At 42.4% G+C, this 22234-nt stretch overlaps 1 protein-coding gene across 3 annotated transcripts in view; it reads left to right on the top strand.

The window, feature by feature from the left end:
* The first annotated feature begins 254 nt into the window (after positions 1-254).
* Positions 255-22234, top strand: part of HDAC9 (histone deacetylase 9) — a 704322-nt gene continuing 682342 nt past the window's right edge. For all 3 annotated transcript variants that reach the window (XM_048838336.2, XM_048838333.2, XM_075125815.1), the window contains exon 1: positions 255-495. The gene's annotated coding sequence lies outside the window, so the exon portion shown is untranslated. The remainder of the gene's footprint in view (positions 496-22234) is intronic.

Here is a 22234-nt window from a genome sequence, read left to right as displayed (position 1 = left end):
GAAAGCCAGGCGCCAGGCAGCCGCCCCCTCTGCATAGCCCTAGCCCCCCGAGGGCGCCTCTTCCCTCCCCCCGCTCTTGGACCATCACCCCCGGGCCGGGCTCCCCCTCCCCTCCCCGTCCGTGCGCTCGCCCCCCCAGCGGCGGGGCGGGTTGGCTCAGCCCGCCGGCCTCTCCTCCTCCCGGTAGCGAGGGGCTATTTTTAGCAAATCCTCCTTGTGTCGCCACGGGCTGTGCTCGCTGCTCAGCCCCTCGCTGGTTGCAGCCGCGGCTGCCTGCCTCCCTCCCTCCCTCGCCGCGCGCTGCCGCCCCTCAGCCCCGCACACACTGAGCCAGCCCCGGCTGCTGCCTGCGCGCCGCCCGGGCCACGGCCAGCTAGCCTCCCGCAGCCGCGGCAACTTTCCCCTCCCCTCCCGCGCCCTTGGAAGATGGCAGTTTGGGGAAGGGCTGGAAGTTGCAGCCCGGGAGCGGAGCGGTAAGAGGCAGCGGCAGGGAAGGTGAGTGGCATCAATGCCAGGGAGCGGCGGGGGCTCAGTGCTGGGTGGCTCCTGTTAGCCAGGTTGCAAAAGCCTCTGATCCACCAGTCTTGCGAGCCAAGGGCTAGCTCTTCCCTGGGGCCCCCTCTCCATCCGTGCCCGGGCAGGCGGTCCCTTGGGTCTCCCACGCCAGCTGGATTTTTAGGACCATGTCACTGGGCTGTCAGAACTTCAGCTCTTGGTTGGGTCAAGCCTGGTGGGCTAGCTGCATGGCTCTTTCATGTTAGGGTGGTGCTGATGGTGTGGAGGGAGGGGTGTGTGTGTGTGCAGGGCATGAGGATCTGCTGCTGGAGACGATTATTCCCCAAGGCATTTTTATTTCTTTGGAGAGCAGATACATAATGAGAAGTTTCTTTTAATAATATAACTTGTACTGGGAGGGAAATCTTCCTGACTGCCTCCCTTCGTCTCCAGCAGCTGTTGTCACTGTGCTCTGCAGTGCCCTATCCAGCGACAATGTTAATAAAACAGCCAGGTTTTCATGAAAGTTCAAGAGCTGACAAAAATAATTTCTAGGCCGGTGGAAGATGAATAGGAAATTATATGCTCGTTAAGGTTAACTGGGTAATTAAAACCTACACTGGGGTGTCACAGTGGGAGATGTTTTGCTACCCACTGCACAGGTGGAAGAGCTCATGTCTGTATCCACAGTATTAAGTGGTTTTTTTCAGTCATTGTAACCTGTACGGATTTTGTTTTAAGGTGTGCTTTCCTGGTGTAATAAGACATTTGGTTAAATAATAGGAATGGGCCAGATGTAGCTATTTTAGAAGTATTTGGATGATGCAGTGATAGGAAAAGTAAAGATGCATTTCCTGATGCTAATTTGAATCCTCATTTGAGACTCTTATACCCCTAATTTCAGGAAGGTGTGAGTTTTTATTTTTTATGACTAAGTGGTTGAGTGACTTCGACTCCCAAAAGCTTGTAAGAAACTGAAATAAGCCTAGAATGACTGACTAGTTTTGGCTCTTTAGAATAAGGTAAAATTGTTTTGATATTTTGCAAACAGTGTAAATGTGCCTAAATTTCCTGTATATTACTGTACAGTCTGAAATAGATGATAACGGTAATACTTGATAATTTATACTTCAAGTTACTTTAGAAAAATAGGATTTATGATTGTGAATACTGCAGAAAATGTATCCACCCTTGAAAGATTTACATTCATCATGATGGAGTTTGTAGTTTTAAGAGCCATGCAGCAGTTTCAAAACTTAAAGGTGTTATTAAAATATACAAGAATGAAATGAATTTATGGAAGGAATATTTAAAACAAGCCTAAAACAGGCTTAATGAGGTGTGTTTTGGGAACCTTTTGACATTTGAAAAGGTCTTAGCGTTCTTTTCTAATGCAATAGGTGTTATGATTCTTTGTCATAAACAACACAGATAAAAATTATAATGTAAATCAAGGAATTCATATATATTTTTGCCTGTCTACTTTATGACACTTTTAGTTTAATGAAATGATAGAAGTAAGAACAGTTTTGGGACAAACACGTAAAGCAGTTTTAATACATTTGTGAAGTACAAGGGCTTGCAAGCCTTACCGTAAACTCTATGAGCAATAGAGGAAAAGCAATTCAGATTAAGGCTTTCCCAACTCTTTCCTCTCAGCACCATCTTCCTTGATCTGCCTGAGTTGTAAAACTCTTGATTTTCATCCTGTTTTGTTTTCTAAATTTTCTGTGACAAGCCTACCCATTCCTTTCGGAAGGGCCCAGTCCCACATTTGCTTCGTACCCCAAACTCCTATTTAGTTCAGAATCATGCTCTAACGCAGTACCAAAGTAATATTGTTGGAAGGCAATTCGCTGCCCTCACACAGAAAAGTTGTATCATTTTACAGATGTATATTATACAGTTCACAAGTGTATATATAACTCAATCAACACATTTGTAAAATTAACATTACAACAATACATCATTTTCACACCTCCTTTTGACTGTATCAGCAAACAGACCTGTTCCAACCCTAGAAAAAACATGCCTTTACCCCAGCTGTATTGTGCCTGCCATTGGGGCTAGCCCCCTCACGTACACACTGAAATATCTCTGCTCTATGAGTGCATCTACGCTGCACCCTTCTTTTGGCAGTGTGTAGCGTACATTCATATATAGTCTACCTAGCATGGATATAAATAGCAGCAAAGACAGTGAGGTGCAGCTTAGGTGAGTAACGGCATGCCTGAAGGTTGTGGGTCTGTACTCGAGTACATAACCTACATGCTTCTCTACTTGCCCAATCTGTGCGTCCCTGTCTACACTGCTCTTCTTAGCAGTGTAGTGTCCCACTGTCTTCCCACTGCTGGAGCCTTTCCTCACCACAGAAAAAGACTCTGGTAGTGGGGAAAATCTCTGCCAGCAGGCAAGCTGCTGGGAAAGTCTCCGGCAGCTCCCTGATACTAGGCCCCTTCCAATACTCCCGCAGTGAGGAAAGGCTCTGTCAGCTCCCCATTGCTGGAACCTTTCCCCTCAGCAGGGAAAGGCTCTGGCAGAGGGGAGGCACTGGGAAAGGCTCAGACTTTTCCCTCTGCCTCCTGCCTGCCAGAGTCTTTCCTCCCCGCAGTGAAAGGCTCCAGCAGCAGGGAAAAGCACTCCATTCTACCTCTGCTGCTGTCAAGGTACTCTCACTTACAGCACTAAAGGTTGAGTAAGGTTAACCTTACTCAAAACACTGTTCTCTGTCTCATATTCTATTTCATTCTGATCATTTAAAAATGCACATAGAGATGCAGGTTTTCATCCAGACTAAAATACCAATTTTAGTATTTGGAACCAATGACTCCTGGCCTACTGTTCACCTTCTGTAAACTAGTACTTATCCACAAATGAGTAGCAGGATTTAGTGAAAACTCCACTAAAGACTGGAGGAACAGTAATTCCTGTTAAGTTGCTTTTAACTTACTACCACCACCTTTCTTCATCTGTCACGAAGATTCTAAAACAAAAGTGAAATAGTGATTTGACTTTATATGTTTGAGACAGATGTTTCTTTTGGAGTTGTAAATGAAAAAAAATAATTAAATATGAAAAACAAAATGAAAAGTCTTAAGGTCAAATATTTAAAACATTTCAAATTTCTGAGGGGGAATAATATAAAAAAGGTCATTTTAAAAGAAAATGTCTAAATATTAGGACATCAGAAACATTCTAATAATGAGAAATAATTATCATTTACTTATCCCAGCACTCTAATTAATTTAAATTGAAGGTTTCCGGTATTGCTAAAGGATATAATTCACATGCAGAGAACCACGATCAAATTCAAGCACTTATAGTAGTGTGAATGGTTAATAGTCATTTATAATAATATGATCATTGCAAGCGAATAAAAATGATAGGAGTTAAACTACTGGGTTAAGCTAAACAGGAAAAGACATTCATATTGTGGAATAGGAGTGTTAACACATGGAGTTAAGTAGGAACAGTTAATCAGGAACAACTCCATGTGTAGACATGCAGTGTTTACTACCATGATTGGGCCCACTGAATCAGTGGTACTGCTTGAGTTTACACTAGAGGATTAAGTGCTAGTAGGCAAATGCTGACTACCTTCCCTGTGGCCATGAAAGGCCTTGAATACAGTCTGCTTGTGTGAGGTTCAGGAGCACCACACAGGGACTACAGTGGCAAGCTGTACTCCCCTGTGCCACCACATGCAAGGGGATTTCAAGGAGCAGCAGCAGCTGCAGGGCTGGTGGATCCATGACTACACCGATTCACCTGCTTCTCCTCTGGTTTCTTCAGCCTTGAGGTTGCAATATTGGCCACTAGCCCTAGAGCTGCTCATCTGTTGCTCTGTTGTCTTTGGTGGGAGGAATCTAGCAGGGTACTCAGGGTCCCCCTCACAATGTGGCCTGATTACCCAGGATGGGCAGTGGCAAGAGGATTTGCTTGAGAGTGCACTCCTTACCCAGGCAAAGTTCTCATTTAAGTCAGTGCATTCAGAGTGAAGCGTGGAGCATTTTGCAGAAAGAAGCAAAATCTTCCTCTTGTTTGCTAATAAACTGTGTGCAAGGGTGACTGGCCCTTTTAAGTTCAACCTATGACTAGTTAGTTGCTTTGCAGTGGGCTCTGATAGAGGGCACCTGGCTTCTGTAAGGAATCAGGCAGCAGTTGAGAAAGGGGAGTAGGGAGAAACTGTAGGGAGTTGCCTGTATAACACCTGAGAGAGCAGAAGTTGAGGTTACAGTGCAGAGAGCTAATAGGAGAGTGCTGTGGTTGAGAGCTGTTTGAGAGAATTGGACTGTTGGGGGAACCTACTGAGTAGAAGGCTCATGTCTCCCTCTGGGCAAAGTGGGAGAATCAGCCCAGTTGGGGCAGGCTGAGCCCAGAAAAAAAGAGGGTTATATTTTTGTAGAGGGAGGTTCTTATGAGCAACTGCTCAGCAAAGGTAGTACTTGCAGGCAATGGAGGCCTGGAGGTGGAACGTTGTGGGGAGCCCTCTTGCAGAAGCCTTGAATTGTGAACTATGGAAAAAGAGTCACAAGAAACATGAAGAACTGCCATAGGTGTGGAGGCTCTGGAACTGGGGCACAGGAATTGAAGAGGAATGATTGTTAACTCACAGGTAGATGGCATGGAGTTTGGGACCGGAACCGTAATAGAGGAATTGGACTCCAAGAGTATGTCTGCACTAGAAATAGTACAGAAGCACAGGGGGTTCTTCTATTGCTGTAGTAAATCCACTTCTCCAAGAGATGGTAGCTAGGTTGATGGAAGAATTGTTCCGTTGACCTAGTGGTGTCTGCAGTGTGACTTAGGTTGGCTTAATTACATTGTAAGGGGCACAGCATTTTTCAAAGTCTTGAGTGATGTAGTTAAACTGACCTACCTCTGGAGTGTAGACCAGCATGAGAAGGACAACATTGTTTTCCTGGCAGGGGAGGTAACCATCAGTCTGATCTGTGGAGGAGAAAATGGTCAACTTCCATCTGTAGGTAAAAACTGGAAGGAGTCACCTGTATCATTGCAGAAGGGTGTCTTCACATGAGAAAGCTCTGTTTCACTGAAATGACAGTCAAAATAAAATAGATATATATCTTGGCTCATTCAAAATGAGGTACTTTGATTTATGTTGTTTGTTTTTCAACTCACTTAGTTTGTTCAGTGAAACTAGACTGGGTGGTTAGTCATTTTAACTTTCTGATTCCTATATGCTAACACAGTCAGTGGCTTTGAAATTGCAGTCCATGGAGCACTTGCTGGTGGTCTGGGGAGAGCAAACATGTCACATGGTGCTGTCTTTTTATCCAGCTGCTAAATCATACTTAAAGACAGATAGAATACATTGCTGCTTCATATTACTTACATGGAAAAGTAGCTGTCAGTGTTTGTGAATGGTTATGGAGGCAGTTCACTGGAAAATCTCTATGCAGATATGGTCCACACTATGAAAATAAGTGTAAGAACCTCTGTGTAGCAAAATCTCATTGTTTCTGGAAGTCCAGTACTGCAGGAGTAACAGCTAAATTTAAAAACCAGCAGACTGGTTTTCATTGGAATTCTCAGAACTATGCAAAAATACAGTTTTTAAAAAATTGAACCCAAACTTTAGCTTAAAGTTACACTGTCCCTTTGCCATTTGTGAATAACCTTCACAGAAGTAAAGAAAAACAAATTACAGCAATAGAGAATAATGGACTGTATACTGACTAGGATAGGGAGGAGAATATAAAACAACTGATGAAAATATCTTCCATGCATATGTTATTCTGGTGAATCTTCCAACTTCTGCTTTGAGTCCCCTGCAAATAATCTGTGTACTCTTGAGTGAAGAAGACCATCCCTAGTGTTAGCCTGTTTGTATGTAAAAGGTATATGTCTACACTAGGAAAAAAGGTATATTTTTAAACATGAGCTAACATATGCTAAAGTCCTAATGAAGACAAGGCAATCATAGTTTTAACATGTCAGCTGGTCAAGGTAAAACTTATGAGGGAGTCTAGAGTTTATCTTGACCAGATAACACCTTTTAGCACTACAACTGTCTTGTCTTCATTGGGACTAATACATTGGGCAACGTGTTAAAAATACACCTTTTTTCCCAGCATAGATAAGCCCACAGCACACACAGTTCTCATGCGACATAACACATTTTAGAATGTTTTTGAAAAATTTCCATCAAGTACTATGATAAAAATTGTATTATTTTTAAAGGACAAGAATGTTGAGAAATTGCATGAAGATATGGATGATCTCTCAACTGCACAAATCCATAGGAGAAAAATTGTAATAATTGATTACTTATTATCTATACCTCCTTGAAGGCACAATAGATGACTCACAAAACAAACAGACAAAGTCACTGACCTGAAGATTTTACAATCTAAAAAGACAAGAAATGGAAGGATAAGGGAAAGGAATATTTTGTATAAGCAAAATGATGAGTGTGATCACTGGCAAAATTTTGGTAATTCCGGTTAAAAAATTTATTATGACAAAGTATCTACAATTTCCACTCTACTTGGCTATTGTTAGTTCCATTTTTAAAAATATAAACTCTACCTAGTTGACCTTGTTGCTACCACTGTAACCATGACTTGTCAATTCCTTATGGTAACCCGGGATAAAGGTTCCCTCTTACATCACCTCCTGCCTTCCTGCTCCCACAGTTACCTCCTGCTTAACCTGGGGCAAGGAAAGAAAGAAAACAAAAGAAACACTTTGTGAAGGAATGTACTACCCCTTTAAGGGACAGGCCGGAACACTCTGGGGTGTAATCAAGGATGCTGTGCCCTACCCTAGAGCTGAGCTATTTAAACGGGAAGAGCACTAGGTATGCTTAAGAAGCTGGGATCTAGAACCTAGGACTGTAGAGCCTACAGTGGTTGATGTTCCCCCAGTGCCACCAGAATGCTGAACAGGAAGCTGAGCAAGTGAGAGGGGAGTAGAAGCCATGCAAGGTGCAGTGAATGGTGATTTCTCTCTGTTTCCAGGAGACTTGCCTAATCACACTCAGGGATTTTGTTTTGTGGACTTTAAGTTTGGGAGCTCTGAACCAGGGTCCTGAGGTGAGGACCTGATGAAGTATTTATTGTCATTGCTCCTCTCCTGAAATCTTATTAAAACAGGATAGGCTGTTTTGTTAATGTGTGTTGGCTTCACCTTACCCTGGACTGTTCAAGTGAACCTACTACTGCCCCAACTGAGGGAAATTAAGGCAGGGCATGTCCACATTCCCAGATTGGGCTGCAAAAGGGGTGCGAAGAGATGACATATGCTGTTACATACTCAAATGTTCAAAATTTCCATTATCTGAAGGTTCTTTCTGGTGCTGGCCAGAGGCAGGAGGGAGTAACTTACCCAAGAGTAAATAGCCTGTCTCAGGTCTCTCCTGTCTGCTCAGTTCATCATAGACTTTCACACAAGAAGAGTTGCTCGAGTGGATTTGCTGCTGTGAGCTTTTGACAGCTGAGCCTTGTCTACACAAGAAATCATAATTCCTAGCTCTTATAGAGTGTTTTTTATAAGTAGATCTGAAAACAAAGGAGATAAGTATTATCTGTATTTCACATATGGGGGGAAAACTGAGGCACAGAAAGGGAAATGACATGCCCAATGGTACCCAGTCACAGAACTATGAACGAAACTCAGATTTCCAGAGTCCCAGTCTAGCGCTCTATCCAGGTTACACTGCCTGTTGAAAGAAAGTTGAGAATTCATTTAACTTGTGATTTTAAAAACAAATTATTTTTTTTTAAAGATTCAGTTAAAGCAGTATAGACACTCATTTCAGTCTGAACCCAGCTTACTTTGGTTCATTGTAAATTGATTAAGAGTTGGTTTATTTTGAGTCATCTTACTCTATTTTTAGAAAGGAATAAGAGTGCCCACATCAGGGGTTTCACTGGTTTCACTAAATTGTTTTAAATAATGATTTTAGGCCTGGTCTACACTTAAACTTTTGCCCCCATATCTATGTTAGTCAGAGGTGCGATTCCCTCCCATCCCCTGACATGGCTGTGCTGGCAAAAGCCCTATGATGCAGTTATATTGACAAAAAAGTCCTTTTTGCTGTATGGCATACTCTGTTGGGGTAATTATGAGGGTTCTGGGTGGGCAAGTACATCCCATGGTGAAACGGCAGTAGCAGACTTCGGTGCTCCAGTATCCGTGTTAGCTAGATTAAAGCTAGCTCGTGTATGTCTATATGAGCTGCGATTGCTGTGTAGGTATATTGCTGTGTATGTAGTTCAAATGTCTTTTTGCAGTATGGCCATTCTCTTTTTAACTTGAGAGGAGTTTACTCTGCAGTGAAGGCATAGCCTAAATGTCCTAACTGCACAACCGTGGGATTACTCTGCAAGTGTACATATAAAATGCTGTTCATTTTTGAGGTGTTTTCTCCAATTGATATTTTAATCTTAATTTTTTTTAGGAAGTGGCCGTGGAAGGTTAGCACTAGGGGACTGATCTAAAGCCCAATGGACTTTGGATCAGGCAAGTCTCTTCAGTCACTCCAAACTGAAAGTCTGATTTTCCTGATTTATGCTTTCTTCTGTCTAGAGCTGAGTGAATAATGGATTTTCAGTTCTGGGACCAAATACCAAAAAAAAAAAAAAAAGAAAAAGAAATCTAGTTTGTTTTAAACCAAAACTTTCTATTTTAAATTTAAAAATTTGGTTCCACGTCAACTGAAATGTTTTGGGTCAATTTGAAACACAATTTTTTTTTCAGTATTTTTATTCATTTTGGGTTGACAAAAATGTTTTGGTGAATTTGGCCATTTTCAGGTGTCTTCCACCGTGTGTGTGTGTGGGGGGGGGCGGGGGGGTTAATTGGCCAGACTTGAATTTAAAATACTATTTTGAAAGAGGAAAAAGTCAAAATGAAACAATTGCTGAAATGAAATGTTTTGACTTTCAGGTTTTTTTCTTGGCTGAAAACATATGTCGAATTTAACCTGAATTTATGAATAGTTTTGGAGCCCTGAAAAATGCATTTTTTGCTGAAAAATGTTTGTCGAAAAATTGCTTAGCTCTACTTCTGTTGCCTTTCAGCACTCTATACATGAACTATACATTTAAAATAAAAAATCCTGTACACATTCCTTCCTTACACTTCAGCACAGCACTTCACATTGATGAATATGACAAGTAGTAAATAGATTAATAATTTGGTACAAGATAATGCACCATTATGGCATTGATCAAAACCACAGCTCCTTGAAACCCATAAAGTTGATTTTAAAAGTTCGTAATAAATTCCACTGGAGAACTTATTTGTGCATCTTATCTACAGGAAACTCAAATGCACTGATAATTTTTGGCATGCAATGGTTCCTTAATCATTTTACCTTGTAATATGAGGTGGTGTGACATAGGAATTTTATTTTGAAGCTCCTTACATACAGTACTATGACTTCTTTATAAAAGTTAAACAGGAAAGTTGCATAACACAAACATTGCAGTAAGCCTTGGTGTTTAACTGAACAAAACCCTAATTGTTCAGGGTTTTTTTGACATCTATCATTAGGCCTCGAAGAAGCAAAGCTGTTAAACTCAAGCTTTGTTTTCAAGAGAGATGGATTAGCTTGAGGCAAGAGTATAATATTTCCAAGAAGGAGGGGGAAAAATACTGGAGGTATAAATCCCAAATAGAAAGCAAACCTTGGAGTTAAACAGCTATAAATATGGCTCATGTGGCACGCACAAACCAACTGCACTAAATAAATAATAAATGGGTGTGAAATGACTGACTGGTATTTAATTTGTTTGATTCACTTGAAGTAACACTTGAAATCAAGTAACACTTGGAAACAGTTGTCAGTGTATGCACAGAAAATTTGAACCTTTTCAGTCCTACACTCCTCCTCTGGCCTGTCTACATCTAAAATTTAGGTTGATCTAGCTACATCTCTCAGGGCTGTGAAAAATTTCATACCCTCTGCTGTGTAGTTGGGTTTACCCCCGTTATAGCTGCAACTAGGTCAGCGAAAGAATTCTTCTGTTGACCTAGTTACTGCTTCTCAGAGAGGTGGATTACCTACATTGACAGAAAACTCCCCTCCACTGATATAGGAAATGTCTACACTTCAGCATCACAGCAGAAGTGCCATAGGTACGCTGCTGTAGTGTAGACGTACCCTTAATAAAGTCTGCTCTGTTTAATTATGTTTTCTCCAGAGGCTCTATATGCTATTCTGATTTAAAAGAAATGTTTAATATTCCAAAGTATTTGTTCCCTGACAGTATGCTGTAGGTATAATTACTTCTTTAACGTTACAGCTATCCCTATTCTATAGATCGTACAACCACCATGAATTAACAAACCAGATTATTGATTCCTTAAACTGAAAGCTAGGTATTCTACACTGAAACTACCATTTTCTTTTTATATTTACAGTATAGACACATTAAATAAACTTTGAAAAGATGGTATGAATGAAAGGATCAGTGAATCTAAATGAAAATAATAATCAATAGTTGAGTAGTGACTTTTGATTTGTTTTTTTACTGATTTAGCATTTACCTAAGAGAATGTTTTTAAACCTCCACAAAACAGGGGCCCTAGGAGAAGGCAGGTATAAGACAGAGGTGGGCAAACCTTGACATCTGGGCCAGGGAGGCTAGCTCTGGCCCCTCCCCCACTGTCCCCCCTTCCCTGCAGTCATGCTGCTGTGCAGAGCTGTGCGCTCCTGCTGCTCTGAGCGGTATGGTAAGGGGGCGGGGGCGGCGCATGTGCGGCAGTGCAGGGGTTGGGTAGGGAGTCCCGGGGGGCAGTCAGGGGACAGGGAGTGGTTGGATGGGGCAGAGATTCTGGGGCGGTCAGGGGTTGGGAACAGGGGGGGTTGGATAGGGCGTGGGAGTCCCGGGGTGGCCTGTCAAGGAGGGGTGGATAGGGGTTGGGGCAGTCAGGGGACTGGGTGCAGGGGGATTGGATGGGGGGGGATTGGGGCGGGGGGTCAGGGGACAAGGAGCAGGGAGGGTTGGATGGGTCGGGGATTCCAAGGGGGGCAGGCAGGGGGCGGGAAGTGGGAGGGGGTTGATAGGGGGCGGGGGCCAGGCTGTATGGGGGGGCTGTATGGGGGGCACAGACTTCCTTACCCGGCCTCTATACAGTTTCGCACCCCGATGTGGCCCTCAGGCCAAAAGGTTTGCCCACCCCTGGTATAAGAGAAGCAGCTGCAAATTGTCTACTTATTGTACTTTCCAATTTTCTGAAACATGGAGACTGTCTAGTCTACATCAGAGTATAGATGCCTATAATAGAAGCTGATCGGAGCATATAGTCATTCTGTATCATTTAAAGGGGATTTGTAGAGTGGATTGCAAAGAGTCTTAGTTGTCAGAATATAGCTACTATAATCCTCCCTCCCTACTCATTCCCAAAATATTTCTTTTTAAACAATTATGTTTAATGTTTCTAGATTGCATATTGCATTAGTGCAAACAGCAAGGAAATAAGCATTTAAGTCATTCTGCACCCCATCTTTCATAACTATGTGGCTCCTCTTCCCGTAGTATCTGAGGGCCTCACAGTTCTACTGTGAGGTAGGGAAGTATTATTGTCTGCATTTTACAGGTTTGGAAACTGAGGTTCAGAGAGTCTAAGTGACTTACCCAATGTCACATAGAAAGTCTGTGGAGGAGCAGGAAATTGAACCTGGATCTCCATAGCCTAGGCTGGTGCCCCTAACCAGTGAGCCATCCTTCTTCTTCCATCTGAACATGCTTCTGTCTAAAACAAACAGTAGAAATAAATGGTTTGTTCATCATAGCAAAAACATTGGGGTGCCCCATTGTTAGACAAGTTAATGAAACCTTGCTTAGTGTGCATTGGTCATCAAAAACTCAAAGAAAATGTTAGGATATGTTCGGATTGAAGATTGGGATAGAAAATAATATTATAATACTATTGTTTAAATCAATAGCATGTCCTACCTGGAAAATAGTGTTCAGTTCTAGTCAACCTGTGTATGTGTAGTAGAAATAGGAAGAGGTTCAAAAATCAGTAATAAAAATGGTTAGAGCCAAGGAGAGACTTCTTTATGATGACAGATTGGAGCGTTTAGGTAGAGACAAGACAAAAAAAGATGGGACATTTACCCTTTCTCATAATACAATAATGGGAGGCATTCAATGACAGTGAAAGGCAATGAATATAAAATTAATAAACAAAAATACTTCTATATACAACATATACTTAACCTGTGGAACTCATTTCTACAAGATATTGAAATGCCTAACAGGACTTACAAATAACCTGGAGATTTATAGGGATAATAAGGATATTCAGTTACATTAAATAGGATACCAAGATTTTTTTTAAGGGCTATAAATCCTTAGACTTCAAGATATAAGACAACTAATAATGGATAGGGTTAGGAATAAACTTTCCCTATGGTAGTGGTTCCCAATATTTTTACAGGCATGAGCCCTGCCAAACTTTTGGTTTGTTTTCACCAAAAATAACAACCAAAACATTTTTCTTTAATAATAATATAATAATTAATAATACAAAAGTTTAAAAGTTTCAGTTTTTGAAAATGAACACTTTTGTCAAAACCCAAATGTTTTTGTGTTTCAAAAATGCATTTTTGTTTTTTCTCTGAAAAAACTAAATATCTTTATGGGAAATTTATGTTTTCCCCTTGTTACAACATGCAAATGAAGTCAGGCTAACTTTTAAATTATCCCATCTCCCGCTTGTAGCAAAGCGAAGAGAAGAAGTTGTTTTAGGTCCTCCTAATTAGGGTAATAGCTCATAATGTAGCCATCTGTTTGTCCTCCATCACAAACACAGCTCAGGTGTGCTGTGGTTCATGAATCATTCAGTCAATGTAGGTCAAGCTGGCTAAATTTGAAACCAGTTCAAGTGAACTACACCCTAGATTCAGTTTACTGTCTCCCTTCTGTGGGATGATTTTCACTTTTTGCATGCCAACAGAAACTCCCCTTAAATCTGAATGTTTTCAAGTGACCTGGGGGACTCCAGGCTTCAGCCTTCCTTAGATGAGTGTGCTGCCTCTCTGCCTAACCCCATCTAACAGCTTCTGTGGGGATCCTTCTTCCCCTGTCTGAAGTGCTCCTTATCGCATTCTGGTAAGTCCTACAGAGCCTTATACTGTCCTTGATTTATATGTGGATTACTGGGGATAGAATATGCTGCTTTGTCAGCTGACTTCACTTTTAGTTCTCACCGACAGACACTACAATAATTCAGTCTTAGAGAAACTAATTTAGTTTTCTTTTTAAAACAAATGTTTAATTGTAGTTTGGCTAAAGTAAGGTAGTAGACCTAGTCACTTTAAACTTTGGGTTATTACAAATAATAAATAGTATCACCTAGAGTCCCCAGTTGGGATCAGGGCTCTGTTGTACTAAGAACTGTAAATGCAGATAGTGATTGTACTTTGAGAAAAGATGTAACAAGTGTGTGTATGACAGACATAAGGAGAAAATGGGGAAGAGGGATGAGGATAACAAAATAAGTTCACATAGCTCTACAAAGTAAGCTATATGCACAGCTAAAAGCGGCTTGATGGTTTCAAGTGAGTATGTTTGTAATTTTAAATGTTTCTCCAACTGAAGTACAACCAAACCATTCTTGGTTGGATGTTTTTGTATGTGTCACTGAAGAAGAGGGTTTTGAGGAATGATTTGGAGGAAGAGAAGGTATAAGGTTTATGGTTTAATTCAGGGAGGATGTTCCAGGCATCAAAGCCAGTGTACAAGGCATGAAGGTGATTGTGGAAGAATTGACAAATAGAGCCAATGTAATATTTGACTAAAGTGCAGTTAATCACTGCAGTCCTTAAACTATTGATATCAAAGAGAGATTTATTGATATCAAAGAGAGATTTTCCAGGTAAATAACTGCCGTTTAACTACATACATCAAAAAAACCCCAACAACCATGAATCAGATAAAGTCAGCCATTGAGCTAGTGTAAACCACACACCTCCTGGGTGTGGTGCTCTGTCCCGTCTAGTGGCACCAAGATCACTTAGAGAGAGATTAATGGTAATCTCTACAGCCTTAGGTAAGGGCCATATGACTTTTAGCTCATGCAGTAGTGGCTCATGCACTAAGCTTCAGAGGCCCCAGGTTCAATCCCAACGGATGGTGTTACACTAGCAGTACAAATGCTAGTGAAGTTTGGTGAGCAAGTCAGTCTAAATTACTGAAAGCCATAATCACTTTTTAATGATATATCTCAGGGTATCCCTCAGTTAAGTCATATAATGTACTCCATTTTATAAGCAGGGTCTGGCTTGCATGAGCTTGTTCCTAGTTTAGGGTGGATGCTTTGTGCATAACACACAGCACCGTTTGATATGAAGTAACACAAAAATTGAGTATAGTGTTTAGGCATGTTAATTCCAACTATTGAAAATATGTTAGCCTCATGTTAGCAAGAGCTTTTAAATCAAGGAACACCTAGAGGAAAAAACTCTTCTTTAAGACCAGATTAATATGTAAATAGTGAGATGGAGGAGCACAGAGTTTCTGCACTTGGACTTTACTTTTAATCATTCCTTCACCGTGAGTGTTCACTAAATATACCCTTTTTCCCCCACTGAAAGAAGAGCAGGATCACCAGATATTAAACTATCACTACATTTCAATATGCTTCAGTTATCATGCAACAATAAGATTCAAACATCCTTAAGTTAGGAAATAAAGTTATCAGTGATATTTGGACCAGTAGGCTTTCATTAGGAACTGTTGGTAGAGAAAGAGATGTGGGGCTGGTGTGATTCATCACTGCATTACTGTAGCTTTATACTCCATGGATTTCAGTGGAATTGCATTGGGATAAAACAGGAGCACCACCAATGGTGAATTGGACCCATAGCTGTGATAAGATTTGTTCCACTGTTGTTCAAATAACTGATATACCTTTTCTCTCTTTTTCTCAGCCTAATGTATGTTGTTGGCACAGTTTTTCAGATAGGTAAATAAGTTACAGAGGAAGATAAGGTGAGAAATCTGTATGTGAGTTAATGTGAGCAGTTTATACTCTATAAAATACTCGGATTACAGTGTGTTTAGTAACTTGCTACCCAGTACATTGTTTTAAACAGTATAGTACTAATGTTGAGACTGTGACAAATGTGATCCCGGATTTCTACCAGATGTTCTACCATTGACTTAAAGGGGGTGAGATCCTCCTTGTCCTCTGGCTCCTTTATGCCAGGAAAAAGAAACTGGAGTGGTGAAATATGGATTGTAGTTTAGGCTTTACAAACAGAAATGACAGGTTAGAGCAGGGGTGGGCAAACTTTCTGGCCCAAGGGCCGCATCGGGGTTGAGCAACTGTATGGAGGGCCAGGTAGGGAAGGTTGTGCCTCCCCAAACAGCCTGACCCCCACCTCCTATACACCCCCTTCCACTTCCCACTCCCCTCAGAATCCCCGACCCATACAACCTCCCCTGCTCCTTGCCCCCTGGGACCCTGCCCCCTATCCAACCCCCCTGCTCCCCGTTCCCTGACTCCTTCCCCCCCCCGCCCAAACCTCTACCCCATCCAACTGCCCCCTGTCCCCTGACTGCCCCTTGGGACCCCCTGCCCCTTATCCAACCTCCCCACTCCCTGCCCCCTTACCATGCTGGAGCCAGCCACGCCGCCGCCATGCCTGACAGGAGAGGCGGGCTAGAGTGCTGCCCACACAGTGGTGTGGCTGCGGGGGAGGAGGGACAGCAGGGGAGGGGTTGGGAGCTAGCCTCCCTGGCCGGGAGCTTAGGGACCAGGCAGGACGGTCCCGCAGGCCATAGTTTGCCCACTTCTGGGTTAGAGCAATAGAAATGTTTCCATGAATTTAAAAAAAAATCTGTATGCTCTGATGTGTTTGCAATCCAAATACTGCAGCACTGAGAACGTAAAAGTAAGTCTATTTTCACATGGTTGAGGTTGACAGAAATATAAATGGCAAACAAGTGAAAAGTAAATTAGATTTTTAAAACCTCTTTTGGGGGCAAGTTCTCCTTGCTTATTCTGGTGAAAGCCCATTTTCTTGCATGAAATTGGTTAGCTTTAAGATATTGAGGTATTTATTAAAATATCAGATGATTCTGTCTTTCAGATATTTTTAAGGTGCCTTTTCTTGTGGTTTCTAGAATATAATTTTATACTAATGCATTTTGAGAAAGAGAATACTATGTAATTACCCACCGTCTTGATCCAGACATGTAAAACCGAAGATATTAAGGGCCAAATTCTGTCACCAGATAAGTGTATTTTTATACATTGAAGTCAATGGGAGCTCTAAGCACATATCTAAGGACAGAGTTGAGTTTTAAACTGTTTATCTTACTCTAAACTCCTTGGGAAATCAAATGTGATTCATGCCAAAGGGCAGTAGGATGGAGTCAAATCCACAACTCCCTCACCCATCATGGGTGCATAGTCTTTAATCCTTAAAACACTTACGCACATGAGTAATTTTACTGCATGGGACTTACATATGCATAAAATTACTCGTGTCCCCCTGCCTTTTGGGGGGGGGTGGGGGGGCTAACATTGCTGGTATTGTTAATCGTCCCCTGGTGTCACTGCATCATCTCCATTTTGTTTTCATTCTTGCTTATGTTCCGTTCTCTTGTATCCAAGCTATGGAATATTTGGCCATACATTGTCTAACTCATCAGAATATGTAAGATGAAATTTTCAAAGTTGCCTACAGAAATTCAGCATACAAATGCCCTTACTTTTAATGGGAACTGGGTTTCTAAATTCCATAGGCAGCATTTGAAAATCTCAGCCATAATGTAAATTTCTATTGAATTAAAAGCAAAGCCCTGTTTGTTTAGACAGACTAAATCAGCATTACCTGAAACATAGCTGCATGTTTACTAGGGCAGTGGACTGCTAGCTGTGAGTATCCTTGTGGCTAAATGTTGCTGTATTGCTCCAGAGGTACTCCAGATTAATACTGCTGTGTTATATCAGGGTGCGTCTTGGCTACCACACAGCATAATGGTGTGTTCTCCTCTCCTGCCAAATTCAGCTAGAGGAAATAATTCTCTTGGAATTCAAGTGGGTCTAACTCTCTGCCAGGGGTCACTTGTTTGGGGCCAAAGTTTGATACTCTGAATGTATGCAAGAATCACTGAAGTTAAGTCTCAAACACCACTTGTAACCACTTATATTTCTCTTAGTTTCCATCTTGGAAAAATGTGTGTGTTTGGTTTTTTATACTGAGAAATCTGATGCCATTTAAAACAGAGATAAGTATGAGAGGAGAATGTAAAAGATAATTCCTAACTGGAATAGGTTTGGAAGCACTTAGGGCCACAAACTGCATGTTAGTACAGCACCTAGCACAATGGGATCTCATTTCCTAATAATACCTTTAGAAGCCTTAATGCTGATATTTCAAAGTAAGTTAATTGATTTTCTTTTACAACATAGGGATATTAATAGCGACTATTAGCATTTTCTTGCAGTACTAAGCATAGGAGAGAAAGTGTGACTGCTATTCAAAGAACTGTTTGCAGAATAATAAAAGCTGCAAAACACCTCATTACAAGAGCAACCAAAAAGAAAACTAAATGTTCCAAAAGATGGGGGAGGAGGAAAACAAAAACTAGAGGCTTTGCATTTGATCACTATCATCTAAAGCCTGTGGCCAGTGCAGTCTGGGTAATTGGGTTGGAGATGGCTGGGGAATGCACAGTCAGTCTGCATTGATACCACATTAGTTTTTGCTTTTCCTGCACTCCAAGAAATAATAGGTAGTGGTTCTGTGTAATCAGATCCACCTGTCCCTGCTTCTAAACCCATTTTGATAGGATTTAGAGAACCACTGCAAACCTGTTCTCTGGTGTATGGGGAAATAGCCCTGCTCATAGGGTTTCCAAATCTTACCACTCTTCCTTGGGGAATTCCTGGGGAGTTAGGATCCTCCATGTTGTAGAAGGGAAAAATAACTGTTGTTCTATAACACATCGGTGAGATGTTCAGGCAACTAATGATGAATATACTGGCAAAAAGCCATAGTGTGTATGAGAACTGATGGCATTCTCATCCTGCTGTAAATAGAGAACACAAGTCGTATAAAGCCTTTACCTTTCCTGGAGTGGAAATTCCATAAAACTCCTGTTCTTGGACCAGGTCCTGGACTACTGTACCCTGTGTATCAACCCAGCAGATCTGACTGAGTTCTGGTATTCTTTCCTTCATGAATCAGTGACCAGTGATTTCAGAGGTTTCAGAGTAGCAGCCATGTTAGTCTGACAGGTTTCAGAGTAGCAGCCGTGTTAGTCTGTATCCGCAAAAAGAAAAGGAGGACTTGTGGCACCTTAGAGACTAACAAATTTATTTGAGCATAAGCTTTTGTGAGCTACAGCTCACTTCATCCGATGAAGTGAGCCACATGTCCTCCTTTTCTTCTTTCAGCGGTATACAGACAGCCTTCTCAAACCAAAGTATTATTTGTTTTAACAGGGAACAAAGCATTTAGCAAAAAGGATTTTGAAACAGACTTACACACGTCTGTCTTATCTAAAGTCTTACCATCCCCTGAGGGTAACACCAGTAGGCCTAACTTCTTCAGACGCCCTCAGCGAGTCCCTGTGCTCTGTCTGGTTCTTGAGAGAGAGTTCCTCTTGAACCTTGCTGTTGTTGTTTTGTTTTTTTCCGCTCTGTTCTCCTGCTTTGGTCCTTCTGGACCGAAACAATCCTGAACACTCAGGAGGAGATCAGGCCAAGTCCTCAGAGCCAATGGCTCTGCCATTGGCACTTAACAACCCTCATGTGTATACTAAGGCTTGGCTTGAGCTTTTTTCCCCCTTCCTGCTTGTTTTTCCAACAGCCCCTAATTAAACTAAACTAATATATTTGTACAGTAAACAGGCCAATAACCATGTCAACATATGGTATTCATGAATTATTACAGAGAAGCTCCAAATGCATCACAGGTCCATTAATTTCATCACAATATCTAGTTTCTAACACATAGTATGCCACAATGCCCCAAGACATTATTTCTAAAAATCACTAATGGCAGTGCAACTTCTCTCTAGGTCTCGCAAGAAGTATGAAAATATCCCATGATACCAGAAGAATTTGATTCTGTGTCCATAGGCCACACAGTATGGATGTGATGACCATGGTTTCAGAAATTCATGCATGGGTTCCATTCAGAAGCAGTGCAAAAGACTGTGGGAGTCAGGGTAATGGAGGAGCTGAGGGAGAGAGAAGTAATTGCTGGGGAGGAGCTTGGGAGTGAACCTGGAGGGTTGTTGCGTTTGGGTAGCAGAAGTATGGAACTTTTTTTTTTTTTTTTTTTGGAGGGCGGAGGAATGGATAGGTAAGGACCCTGGCTGATCCCTAGCCTCTCCCATTCAGTCAGGCACATCTGCTCGTGTCCCTGCACCCCCACCTCCCTGTCCCCATGTATCCCTGCACTTTCAGCCAGGCATAGGTGTCCCTCTGTCCATGTGTCCCTGCACCCTCACTCAGCCACTCCCCATCCCCATGTGTCCCTGCACCCTCACTCAGCCACTCCCCATCCCCATGTGTCCCTGCATCCCCACTCAGCCACTCCCCATCCCCATGTGTCCCTGCACCCTCACTCAGCCACTCCCCATCCCCATGTGTCCCTGCATCCCCACTCCTATTTAGCATCTGGCTCAATGTTGTCATCCCACTAGCTCCTATGACCCCTCCGGTGTGTCCCGCCACTAGCCTTTCTGAACTGCAGTCAGTGTGACCACCCCCAGCAGCCCTGTATGCCCTGCTCTGTCTTTCCCATGCCTCCTCACCTGACCCCATGGGCAGGGCACTGTGAAGAAGGCAGCCTCTGGCCCTCCCTCTCCGCATTTGGGTGCTCCAGCCTGTGAGCCAGCTGCTCTCTTTTCTGGTGCCACATCAGCCCCTGATGTGTGAAAGGTGTATTTGAAGCTTCCCATTGCCTCGCAGTCGAATCAATTATTCTGCAGCGGAGGAATCTGTGGAGGACATTAATTCTGTGCGTGCACAGTGGCGCAGGATTTCCCCAGGAGTAAATTGTAAAATATGTCTGAGACACGAAATATACACCATTGATGGTGTAGAGTTACTCTGTGTATCTATATGGTTATGATTAAAGATTAAATCAGAACCCTATAGATATGCAGAGTAACTATACACCAGAAATGGTGTATATTTCCTGTCTCAGACATATTTTTAATCTTCGTCTCCATTCGAAGTCTAAAGTCCTCAGGGTGTCCATTACTGATCTTCAGTATGCTGATGACTGTGCCATCCTTGCACACACTGAGAATGCCCTTCAGTCCACACTGGATTTTTTTGCACAAGCTTACAGAAGCCTAGGATTCTCACTTGATATTGAGAAGACTAAAGTGCTTTATCAGCCTGCTTCAGGCCTTGCACATGACCCACCACAAATCACCATCAAGGGACAGACTTTGGGGATGGTTGAGCACTTCTGCTTCCTCGGTAGTCAACTTTCTCAAAACACAAAAATCAACAGTGAGATCCAGTGCACAAGTGCTTCCTTGGGGAAATTGCTCTGACGCGTTTTCATGGACCATGACCTATGGCAGGACACCGAGATCCAGGTCTATAAGACAACTGTTATCCTTACACTCCTTTATGGATGTGAAACCCGGGTGACTCATCAACAGCACATCAAGAGTCTGGAGAGGTATCACCAACGGTCAAGTGGGAAGATCATTGCACTAACGCCAGAATCCTCACTGAAGCCAATGTCACCAGCAATGAAGCAATGATCCTCATGCACCAACTCTACTGGCCTGGACATTGTGTGTGGATGCCAGACTCTCTCCTCCCAGAACAAGTCCTTTACTCTGAGCTCACCCATGGTCAGAGATCCTATGGTGGTTAGAGGAAACACTACAAAGACACACTGAAAGCGTATCTCAAGAAAACTGACATGGACATCACAAGCTGGGAGGAACAAGCCACCAACCAACCCCAGTGATGCCACATCTTTCGTTAGGCAGTGGCCCACTTTGAGGTGAAGTGCCTTGCCCACAAAGCTAAAGAGAAAGAGAGAAGGAAGGAAAAAGAGAGAACTTTCTCCCAGCAGGCATCTGGCCTGCCAGGAACTGTCTGTACCTACTGCGGGTGGATCTGTGGTTCCAGGATCAGACTCCTGAGTCATCTCAGGACTCGTATGTAAATCCATGGTAGCTATCATCCTCAAATCAAGGGATCGCATATGATGATGATATTGTTCTACATCTTTCCTTCTTGTCTGTAGATTGATTTTTTCTTTGTTGTTTAGCACCACTTCTTTCTTCCTTTCTCAAGTCTGATTATGAGACAAGTGGGGCTATGCGCAAGAGATCAACAATTATCAGATTTATTTAAGTCAAGCTTGCTTTCCATGGTTTCCTGGGAAATGGAACTGTAGTTAGAGCCTTACTAGGCTACGAAAAGCCCAGATGCTGGATACTGCAGACCTAGGCAGTCTCTGGTAGGAATCATGGGATGAAAATGGGGGTAGGGGGTGTCAGGTAGGAGTTGCATCTGTGGGACAAAAGTGCTACAAGGAGAATGTTTTAAATTATTCTCTTCCTTGACCAGTAGGGATTTACAGGTGTTAAGGAGGCACTGTGAATGGCAAATAGGATCCAAGTGAGGGTTTGTCTGGGAGATCATATCTAGTTTATATTTGGATTCAGCATCGACAGGAATCCAGTCTAATGTTTTCATCCTGAAAACTTGTGGATAAAACCCCATTGGCGGGGTAGGGAGGGGTGTTTGTACTTCAGTACAC

Source organism: Caretta caretta, chromosome 2, assembly GCF_965140235.1.
Source record: "Caretta caretta isolate rCarCar2 chromosome 2, rCarCar1.hap1, whole genome shotgun sequence".
In the NCBI taxonomy this organism is placed as follows: Eukaryota; Metazoa; Chordata; order Testudines; family Cheloniidae; genus Caretta; species Caretta caretta.
The sequence above is the reverse complement of the archived record's forward strand: the minus strand, read 5'-3'. Positions and strand labels throughout refer to the sequence as shown.